This window comes from Balaenoptera borealis, assembly GCF_965194805.1.
Source record: "Balaenoptera borealis genome assembly, chromosome: 3".
Classification (NCBI taxonomy): Eukaryota; Metazoa; Chordata; class Mammalia; order Artiodactyla; family Balaenopteridae; genus Balaenoptera; species Balaenoptera borealis.
Window position 1 is genome coordinate 152633175 of NC_138866.1, and position 23240 is coordinate 152656414.

General features: G+C 44.0%; 1 long non-coding RNA gene across 2 annotated transcripts in view; it reads right to left on the reverse strand.

The window, feature by feature from the left end:
- Nucleotides 1–23240, reverse strand: part of LOC309627043 — a 62123-nt gene that overhangs the window by 34137 nt on the left and 4746 nt on the right. Inside the window, exon 1 of one of the 2 annotated variants that reach the window (XR_014243508.1) lies at nucleotides 609–12565. This is a non-coding gene — a long non-coding RNA (uncharacterized lncRNA). Of the gene's footprint in view, nucleotides 1–608; nucleotides 12566–23240 lie in introns of those variants that run through there. The other variant, XR_014243509.1, reaches the window with a different exon arrangement.

Consider the following 23240-nt stretch of genomic DNA (forward strand, 5'->3'; position numbering starts at 1 on the left):
AGGAAGAAAGCTTCCCACCCACAATATTCTCGGGAGAGAGATGAATATTCACCATCTAACTTTTGAAATTGACATTTATTTTGTGATTCAAGAAGAAAAGGTGGTGGGAATAAATAACAGAACTGGGGAATTTAATCCATAAAATTGGGAAAACAAATTAGGTTTTATTAATAAAATTTGAACTGGGTACATTCATCAGTTGGGGGGAATTTATTTAGTTGATGATCTTAATTTGGATAGGGGAGAGGCACTTACCTCTCTGCCACTCCTATCAAGCCCAGAAACAGGCGGTGTTGGTTGCCCTCATTCCCCACTTCCTCGAGCTGGATGTTGAGTGTCTTTGGGTTACTATCCCCTCGACTTACAGAGGAAGGGGGTACAGAGTCAGTAAATTTCAGGAGCTACAAAGATGCTTATGGTATGTGGTATGGTATGCCACTAAGTTTTACGCCAAATCTTAGTGGCGTAAAACAAAAACATCTTTGTTTGCTTGAGATTCTGAGGGTCAGGGATTCAGACACAGCATAGGTGGGTGGTTCTTTTGCTCATGTGCTATCCTTGCATTGGTGACTGGGCTGAGTAGGAAAGTACAAAAAGGCCTCACTCACCTGTCCAATGGCCCAGTGCTACGCTGGGTGGCTTTTTTCTCTCTCCATGTGTTGTTTTCTTCATATGATCTCTCTCTCCAGCAGGATGGCTTGGACTTCCTTACAACATTGCAGCTGGACTGCAAGAAGAAAAGCATTTACTTATCAAGCCTCTATGTGCACCACAGTTGCTGATGTCCCACTGGCTAAAGCAAGTCACATAACCAAGCTCAGAATCGATGTGGGAGGGGACCACACCAGGACATGAGTACAGTAAGTCTCCTACGTATGAACCTTCAAGTTGCAAACTTTCAAAGATGCGAATGTGCCCAGAGAAAGGACAAAGAGAGACAAGAGGAAGAAGTAACTGAAGAACCGAAGAGATTCACGACACAGGAAATGGCAAGGGGATTTTCTGTATTTGAGGAGGCACCGTTACTTTTTGAGGCACAGGACCTGAACGCAGAACGGTATACAAAGGTTGCAGCAGCCATTCAGAATGCAATCCAGTGCTACCGCGTCATCTATGATGAGAAAAAAAGAGCTACTACCCAGACATCACTGGATCGTTTTTTTCAAGAGGGTAGATAGAACTGAATCCAGCAAGGAACCAGAACCTGTGCCATCCATGTCAGGCGTGAGTGAAATTGCAACTTGCCCTCCATCTCCTATTGCTGACGATCCTTCAGCTCTACCATCTCCCACCTCCTCTCCCTCCTCCAGTCAGTAACTCTTCTTGCCTGTTCACTCGATGCCAGCCCCTGGATGCCAGCTGTTGTACTGTACTACTGTACTTTTCAAGGTACTGTACTGTAAGAGTCAAAATGTTTTCTTTATTTTGTGTGTGTGTTTCTTTGTTTCTTATGTAGTATTTGTGTGAAAAGTATTTTAAACCTATTACGGTACAGTACTATATAGCCGATTGTGTTAGTTGGGTACCTAGGCTAACTTTGTTGGACTTATGAACAAATTGGACTTACGAATGTGCTTTCGGAATAGAACTCATTCGTATGTAGGGGACTTACTGTACTGGGAGGCATAGTTCTTTGGCAGCCACCAAAGTACCAGTCTACCACAAGTTCTAATTATAGATCTTACAGCCAGGCAAGGACAGCCCAGGGATACAAGCAGAAGGAACTACTTGTTATCCTGGAAAAGTCTGGAGTTTTATCATCTGCTAAAGAGCTCAGCCAGCTTGTGGCATGTGGCTCCAGGGTAAGAACCAGTATGGCCTCTCTAGCCAATAAGAAGCCTCTAGAACTGGGAGTGAATGAAGGTGTCCTGAACCAGCCCAAAAAGGAACTCAAGCACCAGTTCCATGAGCCTGGGATGAGATCTAGGCACCAGAGTAGGCGATGGGAGGATGACTACCCCAGCTTCCTGCCCCTCAGGGGCGTTCCACACCACTTCCCAGAAGCCCCCCAGAAAGATTGAGCTCTAGTCGCCACAATGTCATCTGTTTATTTAATGGTTCCCATCCTTTCCCCTTCTTACTCCTCCACTTACCTATCAGGGCTTCTTCCCAAATAAGCCACTGATACTCAAATTGGGCCTCAGGGTCTCCTTCTGAGGAACCCCAGGTTAAGACATTGAGGGTTGTGGGCCACTGCATGATCTCAAGAGTCATTCCCAGCTGGAAAAGTCCATGATCTGATCGGGGATGTGGAGATGTGGACTTGGCATTATACAGGCATAGGCTTGAGCCCCTGCCCTCCTGCTCACCAATTCTGTATAAAGAGCTTTTGTTTTCCAAGACGGTCACCAACAATCCGTCTCATCCTTGTGTGCACACGCCATTCCTCCCATCAAGAGATGAAGTCTATTTCTCCTCTCCTTTGATTCTGGGCTGGCCTTATGCCTTGCTTTGACCAGCGGGTGGGGGGAAGGGGGGGGGAAGGGATATTCCAGGACTTCTGAGCCCAGACTTTAAAAAGCTTGTAGCTTCTACTCTTTTGTCCTCTTGGAAGCTAGCCGTCATGTAAAAAGCCCTGCCACCCTGCTGGAAAGACCAGCATGGAGAAAGAGGGGCCCAGTCAGTCCCCAGCTATTCCAGCGGGTGGGCACTGGGGGATTTTGAGACGTCCAGTTGAAGATGTCAAAAGGGTAGTAAGATACAGTTAACTCCTCTGTATCTCTCTGAATAAGAGCCAGGGCCTTTCCTTCGTTGCTTGGGCAAAGAGGAGGAGTTTACGATTGTAAACGGCAAGGCTGTGTGCGTGTATGGGTATGCTCGTGTGTGGTGTGTGGGCTGAGTGTTTGAAACAGGCTGTGCAGTTTCCCGCGCCCTCACCGCCTCCCTCCTACAGACCAGGCCTCAGCCACACCTGCCCCCTCGATGCCCAGACTGCTAAGTCATCAAGCCCCCAGCAGGGCCAGGGCCTCACTGTGCCAGCAGCTAATGTAGCACTCGAGCCCAGCAGGGGAAGCCTTTCTTCGTGCGCCCTCTGGAACCATCCTAGGATGCTACCCTCTCCTCTAATGCGATCAAGGTTTTCCTGGAGGATGCCCTTCCCTGAACCCCCTCGAGGGGTCGCTGCTCAACCTTGCACACACACACCCCACCTTAAGGTCTGGAAGTTGGGTCACTGTCCTCTGTGACTGGGTATCCACCCTCCACCGCACCACCCACTGCAGGGCCGGTAAACTGGAGTGGTGAGTCTAAGCCAATCACAGAGCTCCCAGTCTCCTCCTAGTGATTGGTGTAGGAGTGAGCATGTGAGCCAATTCTCGCCAATGAGATGTGAGGGGAGGTCTGCTCAGGGAGTTCTGGGAAAGGATTCTTTGCTCCTGGGAAGGAGACTCCCGGAAGGCGTGGCTCTCCTCTACCAATGAGCACTGATGGGCCTGGGTGATTCCTGGAGCTGCTGCCACCATCTTGGAATCATGAGGGTCAACAATGATTGGAGGAGGCTGAGGCAGAGAGATGGGAGGAACCTCGATAATATGATTGTATTTTTGAGCTGTATTAACCTGAAAGCTCTCTTACTTCTGGACGTTTTATCAACGGAGATAATACAAGGCAGTATCGTTTGTTTGTTATCTAGACTCAAAGACACCCTAGTGAGGCAGCCCTGGGCTTCTCCCACCTCCAGGGGGCGCTTCCCTGGGACCCTCCCCTGTGCACTCAGGCACCTATGTAGATCCAGGGGGTCAGAGGCCCCCTGTGTGTCCTACTGCCAAAATCTGCCTGCCAGATTGAATACCCACTGCAGAACAGGTGTGACTCTGACCCTGAGGTCGTCCTCCAGCCAAAATGGGTGATGGCTGATGATGCCTGTCTTCCAGACCCCCTTGCATGGCACTACAAGACCTGGCATTTCTCTTTAGCCTCACTTTCAAACCCGCTTCACCGCACTGTCTCTGCTTCAGGCACACTGTTCATTCATTCACTTAACAAAACCTTTCCCCAACCCTTGACCTGTGCCTGGCACTGTGTGAGAGGAGAGGACACATAGGAGAAGCAGGATTTGCCCCAGCCCCCAGGGAGCTCAGGCTCTAGTGAGAGAGCAGGGGTGTACATGACTGCAGTACGAGGTGCCAGGTGCTACAAGAGACGAGTGTGTGCACGTCAGAAACATAAAGGAAGAGTCTTAGGGCAGCAAAGGAAGGTATCACAGAAAAGGTGACATTGAGATGGGTGAGTTGGGTGAGTGGGAGAAGGACATTTAGTGCATCCTTAGCAGCCTCTGTTCCTCAGCCCCATCACACAGACTCAGGGCACTGTGCCTTTGCATTGGCTCTTCCCCTACGTGGAATGCCTTTCCCTTGCTTCGCTGGCCTGGAAACTCCTCCAAGGCCCAAGTCATAGAGTATGTTCTGTGAGAAGCTGTTCATGACTCCTGTGGGAGTGTCATGTGCTCCCCTCTGCTCCCACATCTTTGCACTCATTTCACTGTGAGAATTTGTTCCTGTTTTATTTGCTTGCCTGTTCCTTTCATCAGACTGTGAGGAAGGAACCAGGTCGTACTCACCTTTATATACCCAGCACCTGGCCCAGTGGCTGGCACATACTAGACATCTGAAAGACAGTTGCTTTCTGCCTATGCCCTTTGTCCCCTCCCAGCCATGTTTTCCAAAGGGCTGAGCAGGCTCTAATATGATTGAGAGAAGCAATGACAGACTATAGGAAGTCCTGTCTGCTGGGCAGGCCCTAAAGGAAGCGGTCCAACTACCAAGGCAAGAGGAATAGTCCCCAGCCTTCAAGACCTTTCCATTCAGGGCCACCAAGTACAGTGGTTCAGGTTGTTTACTGCACAAAGACATTGAACCAAGGGGCTGGGGTGGGGGTGGGGGGATGAAATACAGCCAACTCTCCATTTGCCAATCTTTTTGCCTTTGCACAGTGTTGCATCCACCCAAAGGGGCACCTTTTCTTAATATCCACAAAGGTTCTATGCAGGATAGCCATAGCCCTTGTCTGCTCGTGGCAGAACCCTCACCTGTCACAGGGCTCCCCGCCAACCCCAAGCCTCTAGGGTATCAGGGCCTAACCTAAGAGTTCTTGATGAAGGACTGTTCCGATGAAGAGAAAACATCATTTGCCATAGCGCTATTGCTCTTGTTTATGCTGTTCTGTTTTCTGGAAATTATACAAAGATAATGTTGCCTAGCCTGCAATGTACATCATGTTTGCTTTCAATCATGAGAGAAAGTGTGATTCTTACCATAAATGATAAGCATCAGTTACATGGGTCAATACAAAAAAGATCCACTGTGGGAGGTGAAGTCAGATAAAAAAAATAAGCACACAGAAATGCTCATCTTAAGGACCCAGACAGTTACTAAAGCTGCATTACAAATTTAGCTCTGAATTTCCTGGAAGCCAAAGTTCAAGGGCAATCTTGATCAGTTACATAATTTTTCATTCAATCAACCAAACATCGTACCAATATTGATGGCTGTCTACTTTCTGCCAGGCACTGGGGTGGGTGGAGGAGGAAAGGCAATGGTGACAAGACAAGCATGAGTCTTGTCCTCATGGAGCTTACAATCTACTGGGGAAAATAAATTTTTGAAAATACAAGTAAACAGACAAATAAGTAAAATGATTACAAATTCTAATACATATAATGAAAGCAACAAATAAGGGGCTGAGAAAGAGAATAAGGGATATGGGGACTTCTATTTATAACAGAGTGGTCACAGAAAGCCCCTCTAAGGAAAGACAAATAAGCTGAGGCCAATTGGACAAAAAGGAGCCAATCATCAGAGAAAAGGAAAGGGGGGCCAGAGATGGGAATAGCATGTGCAAAGGTCCTGTGGCAGGAAAGGAATTGGATAAAAACCTACCATTTACTCTAGGTCACACATTTGATAGCACTGATCCACTTCATCATTCTCCTTACCATCAGTAAGAGTCTGATTCCCTTGCTGCTCACACTTTAAGGCATCCTGCCCTAACAGGATATATTCAAGAAGCCTCATGTCAGTCTAATCACCCCAGATCCCCTTCTGCAGATTCAGCCAAGCCATGCCCCAGGCACTGGCCCAATTCAGATTGGAGACAAGGGAGTCTGAAGCAGCTCGGATCCCCACAGGGTGAGGTTAGATATGCAATCACCATTCTCATCAGTCTAAGCCAGTGTCCAATCTTTTTTTTTTTTAATTAATTTTTATTGGAGTATGGTTGCTTTACAATGTTGTGTTAGCCTCCACTGCACAACAAAATGAATCAGCCATACAGGTACAGATATCCCCTCCCTTTTGGACTTCCCTCACATTTAGGTTACCACAGTGTATTAGGTAGAGTTCCCTGTGTGATACAGTATGTTCCCATCAGTTGTCTATTCTATACATAGTATCAATAATGTATATGTGTCAATCCCAGTCTCCCAATTCCTCCCACCACACCCCTAAGCCAGTGTCCAATCTTTGACCCCTGGGATCCCAAGTGACCCAGGCCCAGAGCCCAGGAGTTCTCCTAATTAGGATAATGGAATATTTATAAATAATACATGGGGGCTTCCCTGGTGGCACAGTGGTTAAGAATCTGCCTGCCAATGCAGGGGACACAGATTCGAGCCCTGGTCTGGGAAGATCCCACATGCCGCAGAGCAACTAAGCCTGTGAGCCACAACTACTGAGCCTGCGCTCTAGAGCCCGTGAGCCACAACTACTGAGCGCACGTGCCATAACTACTGAAGCCCACGCACCTAGAGCCCGTGCTCCGCAACAAGCGAAGCCACCGCAATGAGAAGCCCGCGCACCACAATGAAAAGTAGCCCCCGCTCGCCACAACTAGAGAAAGCCCGCGCACAGCAACAAAGACCCAACGCAGCCAAAAATAAATAAATAAATAAATAAATTGAAAATAAATAAATAATACATAACGCCTGGGGGCCCCTTGTAAGTTCTCTGCATTCTTGCCCCTCAAACCATGTATGCTTGAGTCAATAACACCCAAACCAGCCATGCAAAGAAACTAATTGGAACAGAGAACCCTGAACAGAATTTGCTGTGACTTTCCTTCCTTCCTTTCTTCCCTCCTTCCTTCAATCAATCATTATATGGTACCTACTCTGTGGAAGGTCCTGTGCTTTCCATACTGAGAGGGTGTGGATAGGGTGAACACTCAGCCTGGACCTTTCTCCCACCCAGGCTCGCCTCTCCATCTGGAGTGGCTGCCACCCATCTCCTCTGGACCAAATTCCATTCCTCTTCCGAATGGAAGCCGTCATCTTTGGCTCAGCAACCTCTGTGTGCCAGCCATCACTCTAAGCACTGGGGTGAATCAGAGAGACATGGTCTGCCTTCAGGGAGCTTGAAGTCCAGTGAGGAAGGCATTACACTCATCACTCCACAAAGCATGAAGTCGCTCCACCTGTGGTGCGGGTTGCCCAAGGACACCACAGGGGCCTCTGAGAGTATAGTGAGGCGTCTCAGCCCCTCTGGGGGGTGCAGGGAAGGCTGTGCAGAGTCTTCAGGAGGTGCCGGCACATGGGGGTTTAATGTCCCCATACTGGGCCAAAAAATAGAAAATATAACAAATAGAAACACAAAAAGAGGGGACAAACCCAGACCTGCATCGTTAGCTTTGTTCCCCCACAGCTGAAACTTTGCAAGACGCAGACCCCAGGGCTTCACAATGTGTCTCTGTAGAAACGATCGCACCATTAGCAGCAGGTTCCTGGGTTCGGGTCCTGGTGTCACCCCTTCCTCACTGTACTGCCCTGACTTGTCTACTATCATCCTCTCTGAGCCTCAGTTTCTCTGTCTATAGAATGGGGGCAACATCTCCCCCACGGGGTTGGCAGGAGAATCAAATGAGAGAGGCTTTCTACACGGTACAGGGTACGGGACTGGGCTTCATTGCTCCCAAGGTTCTGATCACTGTGACAGCCACGTGTTCTCTCTTGTCATTAAAGGCACTCTCTTTCGGAAAGTCCCAGAGTGTCGGTTTTTGTCGACCCCCGGACGTGCTGGTGCACAGCGGTGTTCTGAATGTGCCCCTCACAAAGCTCTGAGATTCCTGCCTCAGCACGAATCTCCTGTCCTCTCTGTCCAATTCTGATTTGACAGCCTGCTCCAAGTATCTATTTGATACTGTTGACAACCAAAATAGAAATCCCATCTCCAGCTACCCTGGATACAGCTTGTCACAGTCTTTAGAAGACAAACCTGGTGATGGGCTCGCTTAGAATTCTTTCTCGTAAAGGAAGGAGTCACAGAAGCTAGACGTTGTGTCCCTTCATCCAGGTGTGTGGCAGAGGGAGGCGTGCTAATAAACTGGGGGACAGGTGGAATGTCCCCTTTTGCCAGGCAGAAAGCTGTTCGCTAGTCATGCCTGTACTGCGCTCTGGCATAATCTCACTCAGATGAATAGAAGCTGTCATTTAAGACAAATCTACTCTGAGCCAGGCCCTGTGCTAGGACTCCGTGTCCAACACCGCTCGTGCTCGCAACCACCGTGCAAAGCCAAGACTGTCGTGTCCATTTTATGGATGAGGAAACTGAAGCTTCAGAGAGGGTTAATAATTTGTCCAGGGACTTCTCTGGTGGTCCAGTGGGTAAGACTCTGCGCTCCCAACACAGGGGGCCAGATTCGACCCCTGGTCAGGGAACTAGACCCCACATGCTGCAACTAAGAGTCCACATGCTGCAACTAAAGATCCTGCATGCCACAACTAAGACCCGGTGCAACCAAAAGAAATAAATAAATATTTTTAAAAAATAATAATTTGTCCAAAAAGTCACCCAACTGCAGAGTGCTAGGGCTGGGGTTTGAGCTCAGGTGTCTGCTCACAACACCACACTCTCTCTGCCTCAGTCATGGGCATTTCCCATCCCTCCCTTCTGTCCTTGGCCACTTTGGGTCCCGGCAGGCACAGCTGGTACCCGACCCCTGTGAGACCCATCGTTGTGACAGATTCAGGGAACGCTGGGCTGAATGTCCCCAGGGCCCCTGTCTCCGTGCTGACCCAGTCCCTGCTTTGATGCCGACTTCTTAGTCTGACCTTTGCCCTGCTGAAAAAATCAGGAAGCCTCTGGAACCCACAAGCTGGAGTCTGCCCCAGGCCACCTGCTGATCCCCATCTGCCAGTCACGACCCCTCAAGCCTTCTAACTGGCCCACACTTCCAGTCGCCCTGTCACCAGGATGGCCTCCAGCACCGGGGCATGAGCTAGTCCACCCTTTGGACACTGGAGCTCAGGCAGCCCTTCTGTCTTGTTTCAAGTCCCAGACTCGTGTTAGCAGAGGTCCCCCTTTAGAATACCCTGCCTTTACTGACATTTCTCTCTGCCTGTATCCAGCCCCCAAGTGTAAACGCAGGAACCATCACCTGGCAGGTGCTCTGCAAGGAACGGTACTCACCTAGACTGTTGATGCAAGAAGGGTCTTTACACCCATCCTGCCCACCCCTACACTGCAGAGAGGAGACTGAGATCCAGAGAGGGGAAGAAGCACAGGGACAGGGTAAAATGTAGACAGAGTAAAATCTAGAACCCAGATCAGGTGGCTGCTGTTGATTATCAGGACATCTATTTATGATTAGCATCTGGAATGGCTTACAGAAGATAATGCTATAAAAATGTGGGGCTAGGGTCCTGTGGCCAGGCCAGGGCTTACCTATATATGTTTTTCACCACTAGGAAAAAGTACCCCTTCTTCAGGCAGACCCAGGTCCTCACCAGGGCAAAGGCCCAGCAAGCAGACCAAGGACTAGATTTCAGGTCCTACTTGCCCCTTCAGCTGAGCACGTTTGTGCAGTGAAGCACCTGAACAACTGTACATGGCGGCCTTGCGCATATAACACTGAAATAATTTGCTTAACTGTCTGCTTCTTCTACCAGAATAAGGGCTCTTTGAGAGTGGAGTCCTGTTTCATTAACTGTTGTATCAGTCTCCATCTTGGCAAAGAGCCTGGCACATAGGTGCTCATGGAAGCCTGCTGAATAAATGAATGGATGAATAAATGATTCACTACTTCCCTTTGTAAATATTCACTTAAGCGACTCTCACCTATATATTACTTAATTTTCTTTAAGTTTTAATAATGTCCTCCGTCTCAGGGTCCCCACGCAACATAAGAGCACTAACTTCTGCTTGTCCTCCTCCTCACGTGAGTGCTGAGAAGGTGGTTGGAAGCAACAATAGTTTTCTTATCTCCTTGGAGAAGGATACCAGCTATTACTGGGGTTTTATAGATGAGATCCCCACTGTTCTCCATAAATTCATGTGTCTGAGCTTCTGTCTCCCTGGTTATGTATTGCTGGCTGGCTGAAGTTATTCTGGGCATTTCTTCAAGTGTCACTGGTAACTTAGAACTCACCAGTGACAAGCTGGCAGATTCACTTACAGAATGCAGCTCTTGAAAACTACTAATGATGCCGTGAAGAGACAGGAGACAGGAACCAGCAATATTTGGTCTTCGGTTTAAAGCATAAATATCTGAAAATGAGAAATTCCTTGGAGGCAGCCTCCCAGATGGAACATTTAGTACTTGGTTACATAAAGAGCTACAGAAGGCAAGAGGTCAGGGCAGAGCTGCAGCAAGGGGGGTGCCTAGGACCCAGGGGGAGTGTGCACTGCAGGGGTGGGGAGGTGTCAAGAGCATTGCCCGCTTGACCGTGAGCGGTGAAGGTTGAACCTCCCTCCATCCACTATCCATTCACTCTGCTCAGATCAGAGCACAGTGCCAGGCACTGCGGGGAGGACTTCGAATGTGGCAGGATTTTTTAAATGAGCAAATTGGTGGTGTTTTATGAGATTGCAGACTCATCTGAAAGAGGAAGCTGCAGAAAACAAAATGAGAGGAATCTCCCCTTTCTTCTCTCAAGAGAGCCAGCAGGACTCTCCATGAGGTCTGCCCCAGGGGAACGCAGAGAGGCTTTTAATTTCTCAAGACTAGGCTCTGGGCACAGACAGCTGGCTTGTCTGGCGTGGGCAGGGGCTCTGGGATGGACAGGAAGAGTCTCAACCCTCTGAGAGACCCAGGTCTCCCTGAGACAGGGAGCCAAGGGGTGCTGGGAGGGGGTAGTGTTATGCTGGTGAAGCGAGCAACCTGCCTTCAGGGCAGTGGGGATGGGTCCTGATTTGCACTGTTGACCGATTTCTGTGGTGTAAATATTTCCACCGTGACTGATGTCAGGCCACCAGCTTCATGTCACTGCATAGGAAGCTGGGAAGAGAGGAGCAAACAGTCGGCTCTCACAAGCCAGTACAAGCCTTCTACAGCACACCAATGACACGGCAACATGCACCCACCTCCATGCAGCTCCTCAGGAGGGGGCGAGACCCTTTACAGGGTGGCCCACGGATGCCAGGGACTGAAACCCAAGCTCTAAAGACCTCGTGAACTATTGCAAAAGATCTTAGAACCTGGCTCGGCGTGAAGGAAGAGGAGCCACCCTTCCTTGGAATGAAACATTTGGACTTGAACTTGAGGCTCCAACAGTGACCATATGGGACAGAAGAACACAAGCTTTGCTGAAGTTTCTGGTCTGTGTAAACCATCCTTGCTCACCCTAAGGAGGGGGTGCTCCAGGCAACGACTCAACCATGGTGACTGGGAGCCCATAGCCATATTTAATTTGATTTACAAAAATAAAATAGCGGGATGGTTCTTGCATATGACCGTGGGGATACAAATTCATACAGCAACAGAGAAATGTCCGAGTCCTTCTGACTTCCAAGGGCTTATACCTTCACGTTTCTCAGCTTACGAGAGAAAATGAAACAAGTATTCAAATACACCCAATAGAATGTGGTGTGGACCACAAGAAGGATACCAATATAGTAAAGAAGACTGTCACACATTTCTATATGACTGCATTGGCAAAGAGCTTTCCCACACAAGACCTCCTTTCATCCTTCTCAGGACCTTCAAGATTTTGCAAGAAAATCATTTTCAATCTAAAAGTCTATTCCCAGACAAATTATCAGTCAAGGGATAGCAGATTAAAGACACTTTGAGATACCCAATACCTCACATGTTATACCTCCTACACACCTTTTGTTTAGGTAGCAAATGTAAAACAAGAAAGAGAAACACACAGGATCCAGAAAGCAGGGGATTCAATCCAGAAGTGCAATAAGGAGAAGTCCCAGGAAAATGTATCCAGTTGTCCTAAAAAGCAACCAGGAGAGACAGCATATGAGAAAACCTGTAGACATTGGTAGGGAGAAAAGCAGGCAAATGAAAAACAAGGCAGTTGTTAACTCCAGGACAAACAATGGGAGGGTTGTAGGAGAGTTCAGTACACATCTACCACAACAAAACATGAACTAATGTCTATAACTGATAAATGATATAATATCCATGTAAACATATTATTTAGAGACATGGTAAATGTAGGGGAAAGAAGTCAGAGGATTTGAGGGTAGTTGTCTCTGGGGAATGGAGCTAAGGACATGGAGAGAGGTGGGATACTACTAACTTTTTAAACTATGTAAATTCATTATATCATTAAACAGAAATAACAGCTTTGAAAAACCTATAGTAAAAAAGTATCATGCAATTTGAAATATGTTACACAACAAATTTTAACACATTAGAGAGCAGCAATATAATCTCTGTATCTGTAATCTTGTCATAAGAAAATGTTATAAATTTGAATTTATAAAATAAAATTTTAATCAATTTTTTAAAGCCAAGGCCCTAAAGGCATAAACAACAGACTTAGAAACATTTATGATGGGTCAGAGACTGTTTTTCTCTTGCACGTAAATATTTTAAATTTTTTTATTTCAAAATAATTATAGACTCACAGGAAGTTGAAAAATATTAATATTATGAAGAGGTCTGGTATATCCTTCACCCAGTTTCCCCCAATGGTTGTATCTTGCGTAACTATCTTACAATATCAAAACCAGGAAATTGACATTGGTATAGTGTGTGTATAGTTCTACGCCATTTTGCACATGTGTAGATTTGTGTCACCACCACTATAATCAGGATATAGAACTATTTCACTACCACAAAGACTTCTCTCCTGCTACCTCTTATTCATAAAACATGGCAAACACCAATCTGATTTCTATCTCTATAGTTTTGTTACTTTGAGAGCATTATATAATGAAATCATATAGCATGCGACTTTTGAGATTGGCTTTTTCCATTCAGCATAGTGTCCTTGAAGTTCATTTGGGTTGTTGGTTGCATCCATAGTTTATTTCTTTACTTTCTGAGTAGTACTCCATGGTATGAATGTATCACAGTTAGTTATTCACCTATTGAAGAACATTCCAGGTGTTTCCTGTTTTTGGCTATTGCAATAAAGCTACCATAAGCATTTCTGTACAGTTTATGTGGACATATGTTTTCATTTCTGGGGTTAAGTGTCCAGGAGTGTGGTTTCTGGGTTGTTGGGTGAGCACATGTATAGTTTTGTAAGAAACCGCCAAACTCTTTTCCAGAGTAGCTGTAACATTGTACATTCCCACCAGCAATGTATGAAAGATCCAGTTTCTCCACATCCTTGCCAGCATTTGGTATTGTTACTCTTTTTTATTTTACCTCTTCTAATGGATGTGTCGTGAGAGCTCATCAAGGTTTTAATTTGCATTTCCCTAATGGCTAGTGACTTTAAACATCTTTTCATGTGCTTATTTGCCATCCATATGCCCTCTTAGGTCTTCAGTGACCTATCTCTTCATGGTTTTTGTCTATTTTCTAATTGTATTGTTTGTTGTTTTACTATTGAGTTTTGAGAGGTTTTTTGAAATATATATTCTAGATATGAACCATCTGTCAGATATGTGGTTTGCAAATATTTTCTCCCCATCTGGCACTTATCTTTTATTTTCTTGACAGAGTCATTTCCAATTTTGATGCAGTCTGATTTATTGATTTTTTTCTTTAATAGATCATTCTTTTCTTGTCATATGTAAGAACTCTTCACCAAGCCCTATGCCTTATTTTATCCTATGTTTTCTTTTAAAAGTTTCATAAGTTTATATTTTATAATTATCTATGATCCATTTTGAGTTAAACTTTTGTACATAGTGTGAGGTTTAAATTGAGGTGTATATTTTTGCCTATGGATATACAATTGCCCCAGCACCTTTGTTGAAAAGACGATTCTTCTTCCATTGAATTGCTTTGACATCTTTCTCAAAAATCAGTTGATTGTGCTTGTTTGGGTCTGTTTCTGGATTCTTCTGTTCCACTAGTCTATGTGACTATCTCACCACCAATATCACTCAGTTATACAGTGTCTTGAAATTGGGTGGACTGATTCTTCTCACTTTCTTCCCCTTCTTCTTCCTCCTCTTCTCCCCCTCCCCCTCCTCCTCCTTCTCCTTCTCCTCCTTCCTCTTCTTTTGAATTGTTTTAGCTATTCTAGGTCCTTTGTCTTTCTGTGTAAATTTTAGAATGATCTCGTCTCTACTACAAAAAGTCTTGCTGGAGCTTTGATAGGAATTGTGTTAAACCTGTATATCAATCTGGGGAGAACTGACAACTTAATAATGCTAAAACTTCCAACCCAGGAATATAGCATATCTTCATTGATTGATATTTAGATATTCTTTGATTTCTTTCATCAGCTTCTGCAGTTTTAAGTATATGAGTCCTGTATGTATTTTGTTAGACTTATACCTAAGTGCGATGTGTCAACTTGACTGGGCTAAGGGATGCCCAGAGAGCCGGGGAAACATTGTTTCTGGCTGCGTCTGTGTGAGTGTTTCTGGAAGAGCTTAGCATTTTGAACCAGTAGACTGAGTGAAGAAGATAGACTGCCCTCACCAGTGCTGGCGGGCATCATCCAATCTGTTGAGGGCCTGAATAGAACAAAAAGGTAGAGGAAAGGCAAATTTGGTCTCTGCCTGAGCTTGGACATCCGTCTTCTCCTGCCCTTGGACATTGGTGCTCCTTGGTGCTCCTGGTTCTCAGGCCTTCAGGCTCAGACAGGGTCTTGCTCTTATGCCATCGGCTCCCCTGGTTCTCAGGCCTTTGAATTCGGACTGAATTATACCACCAGCTTTCCTGGTTCTCCAGACTAATACACTAAGCATCTCTCTTTTTTGGAGCAATTGTAAATGACACTGTATTTTTAATTTTGTTTTTCATGTATTTATTGCTATTTTATAGAAATACAGTTGATTTTTTTATGTTGATCTTGTATCCTGTGACCTTGATGTCCTCACTTATTAGTTCTGAGATTTTTTTTCTTCGTAGATTCCTTGGGATAGTCCATGTAGACCATCATGTCATCTGCAAATAGGTATAGTTTTATTTTTTCCTTTCTGATCTGTATGCCTTTTATTTCCTTTTCTTGCCTTTGAGAGATCTAGGACTTCCAGTACTATGTTGAATTGTTCAAATAAGAATTAACAACAGTTCTATACAATCTCTTCTAAAAAATAGAAGATAGAACACTTCCCAATTCATTTTCTAAGACCAAAATTACCCTTATACCAAAGTCAGACAAATACAATTCAGAGAATGAAAACTACAGATCTCCTTCATGAATAGAGATACAAAAATTCTTAAAATATTAACAACGAAAATCCAGCAATATATAAAAATAATTACATGCCAGGACTAAAAAGGGTTTCTTCCAGTGATGCAAGGTAGGTTCAATACTTGAAAGTCAATCAACCATATTAATAACCTAGTCTATCAATAATCTATCATATTAACATGCTAAGGAGAAAAATCACATTTTAATATCAACTGATACCAAAAAAGCACTCATTTGGGGCTTCCCTGGTGGCGCAGTGGTTGAGAATCTGCCTGCCAATGCAGGGGACACGGGTTCGAGCCCTGGTCTGGGAAGATCCCACATGCCACGGAGCAACTGGGCCCGTGAGCCACAACTACTGAGCCTGTGCTCTGCAACGAGAGGCCGCGATAGTGAGAGGCCTGCGCACAGCGATGAAGAGTGGCCCCTGCTTGCCGCAACTAGAGAAAGCCCTCGCACAGAAACAAAGACCCAACACAGCCAAAAATAAAAATATAAAAATAAATTAAAAAAAAAAGACCTAAAGAAGAAATACATGGCGAATATCTTAAAAAAAAAAAAAAAAAAAAAAAACACTGATTTGAATGTATATTTCCCTTTATCACTTGCCAACCTATTGTAGAATGACCAATAAAGAAACCTAGAGAGCTCGATTTTGAGATGTCAGAATGCTTTGACCCACTTAGGTGACCCTGGGGATGGGTAGAAGGAGGAGGGAAGGGTAAATGCTCTGGCTAAAAGCAAGATAGATGGTGGGAAAACCCTTACGTTTCGGACATAACAAGAATCCAGTGCCATTCTGGACTTGAGTCCTAGGGGTCCATAAAGCTTGGAGGAAAGTGTTGGTTCCTAAAAGGAGCCCAAAGCTCCCCTCTGCCCACTCTTTCCTACCTCAGTGCTCAGAATTGCTGGAATCCAGTCCCCTGCAAGAGAAAGTCCATGCTTTTACTTAAGAGGCCATGCACCAGAATTCATACCAGGAAACATCAATAGGATGTGAAGGGTTTGAACAGTCTGAAGCAAAAGCCTCTTATCTCCCACACGGGCCTGTGAATGTTTCAGTAGCTGCTTAAAGACTGAGAGGTCCCAAGTCTCAGGCAAACATCAACCCACCACAGCTAAGAAAAGTCCCCTCGCAGATTCAACCTTCTTCCCTGACAGATGGCAGATGGCAACCAGTGACCCAGAAAAGACAACTGTATCCAAAGCTCAGAGTTTGTTTTGACACAACTCTGGGTTCTGCCATCAGGTTCGTGCATAGAATGGCCCTTCGCATACCTCTGTCATATCTGTCATCCAGGTCAGACAAAGCATCCCACGGTGAGGCTCTGAAATCCCATCCCAGGGATCAAGAGCATTTTTTCCCACAGTACGTCACACCCCCTGTGTGTGGAGGAGGGACACAGCAGGGCAGCCATCAGCACCTGGCACGGAAGCTCCGTGGACACCTTGAAGTTGCTGTGTTTGGACATCACCTGACACACACTCGCATGTGGGCTGTCCCAAGCAGTCACTTCCCCCTTTCTGAGCCTCCATTTCTTCATCTGTCGAGTGCGGTTGGCAGGAAGAGGGATCTCCAAGGGAGCCTGCAGCTTCACCGCTGGATGGCTCCAGTTTGAGCCACGCACGGCACATACAGAAGGCAAAGCCATTCCGTTCACATCCCTGGTACGAAGGCGACTCTGGACTATTACATGAGCAAGAAACAAATGTCTACTGTGTTTGAACCAAAATCTTTTGGATTCACTTGTTACAGAGCTCAGTCTATACCAACGCAGGCTCTGAAGCTGACCTGGGGATTCATTTTCTGTGCCTCTGGGCTGTGAGAAAAGGTTCCTCTGATATCGCCCAGGGTTCTTGGCCTTCCCCAGTTAATAGAAATTGACTAGAGTCCAGACAAGAAATTCAGGCAAGGCTTTATTGGGGCCCTGCTGTAGCAGGGGGAGTGAGAACAACAGTTTCCCTTGCTTGCTCTCCCTCAGTGGGAGTGGTGAGCTGGTTCCTTATATGGGGCAAGGGTAGGGGTGTGTCCAGGGGTCGGGCGGAGAGGGGGTTTAGGTGTTCTGCCCGCCCCTTAGGTGGTGTTGTGTGCAGGGGGCATGCGCAGTACCCTGCTTTTGCTCCCGACACCCTGTTTTTGCTCCCAGCTCTTCAAAAGTGGCAGTTGGGATTTTTGGCCTCTTTGTATCTTTTGTCCAGAATTTGACCCAACTGCGTATGCATGCAGTTATTTTCAGTCCCTTATAGTTTCTTTATTTTCTGTTGCTGGAGGAGAGGTGTGTCCAGGTGCAAGCACTGCAGCAAAGGGTCCCAGGTCCCAGCCGGTCTCACCTCCTCCTTCCCCATGTGCTCCAGGAATTGTACAAAGTGTAAGGTTCGAAAGGGTGGGGACATCCTGAAAAGTTATCAAATGATTATCCAATTTGGTCGCCTCAGTTATAACAAGGAATTCCCTCCTTCGTTTTTCTTTCTTTAATTAAAATACTGAAAAGAGCCTAATGACACTAGATTGATTTTTAAACCACTCTGAATTCCATTTCTTAAAATCCTCTCCTACTTTGGACTCTGCACAAAGCTACCCCAAAGAATCAATATGGAAGCTTGGAACAATTCCTCATCCAAAAACTCAGTAAAATCTCTCTTCCAGAACAATCTAGAACATTCTAGAACTGTACCACATGGAAAGATACACTCTCTAAATAGCAGAAGATGTGCCTACTCTTTTAAGCACCAGAAGTTTTTGACCGAAGGCATTTCTCAAACCTCTTTTCCTGTCCCTTTTTATTTCTTTACTATAGTAACTTTTTTATTACAAAAAGTAGAAAATTAAGATTTAAAAAAAAGAATATTGAAAGAAAATTGGATCAAAATAAGAAGCAGAGCACATATGCCTCCTCCCCTCCCACTCCTCTAAAATGATTCAAAAGATCAGATTAGCTGGGCCTGATTCCAATGCAGGGGGTGGTAAATCTTTGACTTATTGTTCATACTCCTCCACGGTTATAAGTCAATCCTAGCCCTCTGTATGTCACAAAATTTGATCCAAAGAAAGAATACTGGAGAGGCGAGAATGGTAAACTAAGATCCCAGAGACCTGGATTCTGGTTCTAGCCAGCCATGGACTATCTGTGTGATCTTGAGCATGTCACTCTCCCAATCAAAAGATGAGGAGGTTGGATTGAATTATTCTTAGGTTTCCTATCAGCTCTGAATAAGTCAGGGTCCAGCAGGAAACAGAGAGAACATTCAAATTGGGTAATTTGAGAGAGGAGTGTAATAAAAGGGACTCTATCCAAAGGTTTGGGCTGGGAGGAGGGAAGCCAGAGAGAAAGCTCCATCCTGGAGTAAGTACCACCCCAGGTCCTGAGGAGCAAGGGGAGGGAGCTGTCACTGGAACCCAGAGGCAGGGCTGTGTGGAGAGCACCCCTTACAGCAGGGATGCCGCACCAACCTCACTCCCCACTGCAACCAAACCAGAAGCCCTTGACGGGATTGAGACCAAAGACTGATGCCAGCCTCCCGGGGCACAGAGCAGGCCGGGGAAGAGTGGCGAGCAGGTGTGAAGTGGCAAATGGGAGATGCCCGGCACGAGCTCCTTACACTGGTGGTCGGACTGCCGCACTGTACTCTGTGCTCATGGAGGGCTGAGATCTGCTTTACTTAATGGGTGGGCAACCATATGCTCAGCTCACACGTCGGCCAACTTTTTGCTCCTGATTCTCGATGGGCTAAGAAGCCTAACAGGCAAGTTCACCAGAAGGCAGTATACAGTGTATATGCAGAGGTGATGGACGACGGCCCGAGGGGCTTGTCTCTGGTTAAATCAGAGCCTTGGAGCTGTGGTTTTCTCTTTGGCTACTCAGAGGTCCTTTATGTTTGCTTCCTGGTCTGCTACTGAGCTCTGGATGTTAGCAAGTCCCTGAGCCACAGGGACACTGGACTGAGTTGGAAGGGAATATTGGCTTTTTCAGCCCTGGTGCTCACAACCGTGCAAACAGCTGTAACTTCTGTGCACAGCTGCCAGCTGCCCTGAACAGAGACCAGAATTAGAGATTTGTCCTGAAATATAATTTATTAAATTAAGCTGCTAGATATTTGTCAAACTCCATACCCTGTGAACAGAATATGTATCTTCTTTCCCAGGGGCCATAGAACAATCACTAAATTGACCATATACAGGGCACAACAAAAACAGTGAGAAACTTCAAAATGTAGAAATAATACTGACCACGTTCTCTAAGTACGATATAATAGAACCAGAAATATGCCAAAGCAAGCAAAAAATCTACTTGGAAGTTCAGAGAGTATTCAATTAAACTTTGAAAACTATCTGCCTAAAAAATAAACTAACTTCAGAATATTTTAATGGAGTGATAATCAGAAATTTATATAGCAATCCTAGTGGATCCAGAAAAAGTCTGCACTTGAAAGAAAAGGTGTGGGCTTCCCTGGTGGCGCCGTGGTTAAGAATCCACCTGCCAATGCAGGGGACACAGGTTCAAGCCCTGGTCCTGGAAGATCCCACATGCCACGGAGCAACTAAGCCCGTGCGCCACAACTACTGAGCCTGTGCTCTAGTGCCTGTAAGCCACAACTATTGAGCTCGCGCGCTGCAACTACTGAAGCCCACGTGCCTAAAGCCTGTGCTCTGCAACATGAGAAGCCAGCGCACCACAACGAAGAGTAGCCCCTGCTCGCCGCAACTAGAGAAAAGCCCGCACACAGTAATGAAGACCCAATGCAGCCAAAAATAAATAAAATAAAATAAAATAAATTAAAAAAATATATATATATAAAGAAAAGGCGTAATCTTAAATAGCTACTAAGCAAGAAATAATAAAAATAAATAAATTAAGCATTCAAATAAATAAATTAAGCATTCAAGAAGTTAGGAGAAAACAACAAATCTAAAGAAAGTGGGAGGATAAATTTAATAAAGATATAAGTGTATATTAATGAGCCAGAAAAAGGATAGAATTAACAAATAAATTTAAAGTCTTAATAATATAGTTAAAACCTTTGCAAGAAAAATCAGATAATATAAAAACACAAAATCAGCACCTAAAATAGAGAAGTAACATAGATGGAGAAAATTAGAAAACTTGTAAGAAAATGTTTGGTTCAGATCTATGTAATAAATTGGAAAATATAAATAAATGGTCTTGGAAGCTTAAATTACCAAGATTAACTCAGGAGAGATAAACAAGCCAAATAAACCAGTGATTATGTAAAACTCCACCATGGCCAAGTGGGTTTTATCTAAGAAATACAAGAATGCCTAAATATTGGGAAATATATTCCAATTGTCTAGTTTAAAAATTAAATTTTTTAAAACTAGAAGAATTCAGGATAACAGCAGCCTACAAAATAAATAAATAGCAATAGCTTTCTTATATACCAACAATGTCTTTTTTTAAAGTAGGAAAAAAGATCATATTTTCATTAGCAACCAAAAAATATAAAATACCCACAAATAAATTAAACAAGAAATGTGCAAGATATATACACAAAAAAGAAACACAAAAAATTCTATCCGAAGATTTTGAAGGACAAAGAATTGGAGTGATGTACTTTTTTCTTGAATAAGAAGACAAAACATTGTAAAAGTATTTATTCTTCCTAAATGAATAGATATTTTCAATGCCATTCCAGTCAAAATCTCAGAGACTTTTCTGGAACTTGACAAAATGAGTCATAAATTAATCTTGAAGAATAAATACAAAAGAATATTTAGGAACACTGTAAAAAAGAAAAATTAGGAGGGTATTTCTCTATGGCCAGATTTCAAAATGGTTGGTAAAGCAGTAAGAAACAAAAATCACTGGTATTAAGAACAGACAGACAGAACAATGGGACAAAAAGCAGCATCTTGAAATAGTCCTAAGTATTGACAAGAATTTGGTATATGATAAAGATGCTACTTCCTATCAGTGGTAGAGTTTGGATTATTCAATCAAGGGTATTGGGACAACTTGCCAGATATTTGGGAAAAATTAATAATAAGCCAGATCCCAACCTCACTCAAACACCAAATGAATTAAAAGTATAAATGGAGAAAATAAAATTATAAAATTGAAGAAGAAAATCTGGGCAAATATGTTTCAATCTGGAAGGAACTGACACAAGAGGGCAGGGAATCTAAAATCAGAAACCATAAAGAAAAAGATGTTTACACCCAAGTTTTAAAATTTCTTACAATCCATATAAAGACATATACAATATATAGATATAGATATATAGCATTAAAGACAAGCAACAAACTGTGAAAATTATTTGCAACACATATAAAAACTGATGGTTAATATCCCTCATACATAAAGCACTGTGATAAATGTACATGAAAAATATAAACACAACTGAAAAAAATATATATTAACAAGAAATTCCCAAAAGGAATGTAAATAATTATAAACATTAAAAAAGTCTAACCTCACAGCAATTTAAAAAATGAAAATCAATACAAGAAAGGAATATCATTTCTGTTCTTTCAAAACAGGCAAATATTTAGGAGATGGATAATATCAATATCCAGGATTGACAAAGAAATGGAGAAATGCACAGTCTCATCCCGATGGACAGCCATGTAAAGAATAAAAGCTCTCTTTGGAAATCTATTAATAGGTACTAATGTTTCAAACATATGTTCTTTTAACCTAGAAATTTCACTTTCAGGAATTTAGCGTAAGGGAGGGAAATGTATATACAAAGATATTAATTGCAGCATTATTCCAAAAACTATGACTTGAAAACAACCTAAATGCCCAATCATAAAGAATCTGTTGATTACAATTCGTAGTAATATGAGATGTCCTCACATACTGTTAAGTAAATAGAGAGTAAGAGAGAGATTGAGATTATAAAATAGCGTGTGTTATGGAAGCCCATTGTGGTAAATATATTAGCAAAGAGAAAAGTCAAGGACATTAAATAGAAAAAAAAAAAAAAATCAATGGAGGAGTTATCTCTTTATTTTCTATAATGCCTTAATACTTTACAAAAAGCCTACATTACACTTATAATCCGATGGTATAATATGGCTATTTTCACTGGCCAGAAAGTAAAGGTATAAACCCCTGACATCTGCATGTGGATCCTGGGGCAAAGCTAACCAATTGAGCCCAAAGTCGGAGTAGTGAGCCCCTACCGACAAAGCTTCCATTTCCAAAAGTCCTCTGACTCCACATACTTAATGCTTCGTTGTTTTAAGTGATCTGAAAATTACATTTTTCTTTCGGAGTATGTTGCCAAAAAACCAAAGGTTCTCTAAATGTTACACACACACCATACATACACCTCTCACGTGCACATCACACCACTCAGATATTTCCACACACACAACAGATACACACGCACACACCCCCCCGGAGATCCTCTCTTCCCAGGGCCTAAAGGCAGGTCAGACCCACACAACACCCATGTCAACAAATGCCCAAGCTGACCTCTAGTCTGAAGGCTGGCATAAATCCCCCCATGAAGACTTCTTAGGATTTCCTTCCCAATTAGGTCACCACAGAGCACTGAGTAGAGTTCCCTGGGTTATACAGTAGGTTCTCATTAGTTATCTATTTTTTTTATCTACATAGTAGTGTATATATGTTGATCCCAACCTCCCAATTCATCCATAGCTGATTCAATTTGCAGTGCAGCAGAAACTAACACAACACTGTAAAGCAACTATACTCCAATAAATGTTAAAAAAAGAAAAAAGACTCAATAGGATTTTGGACTAAGTGATGTCCTTGTCATTAGC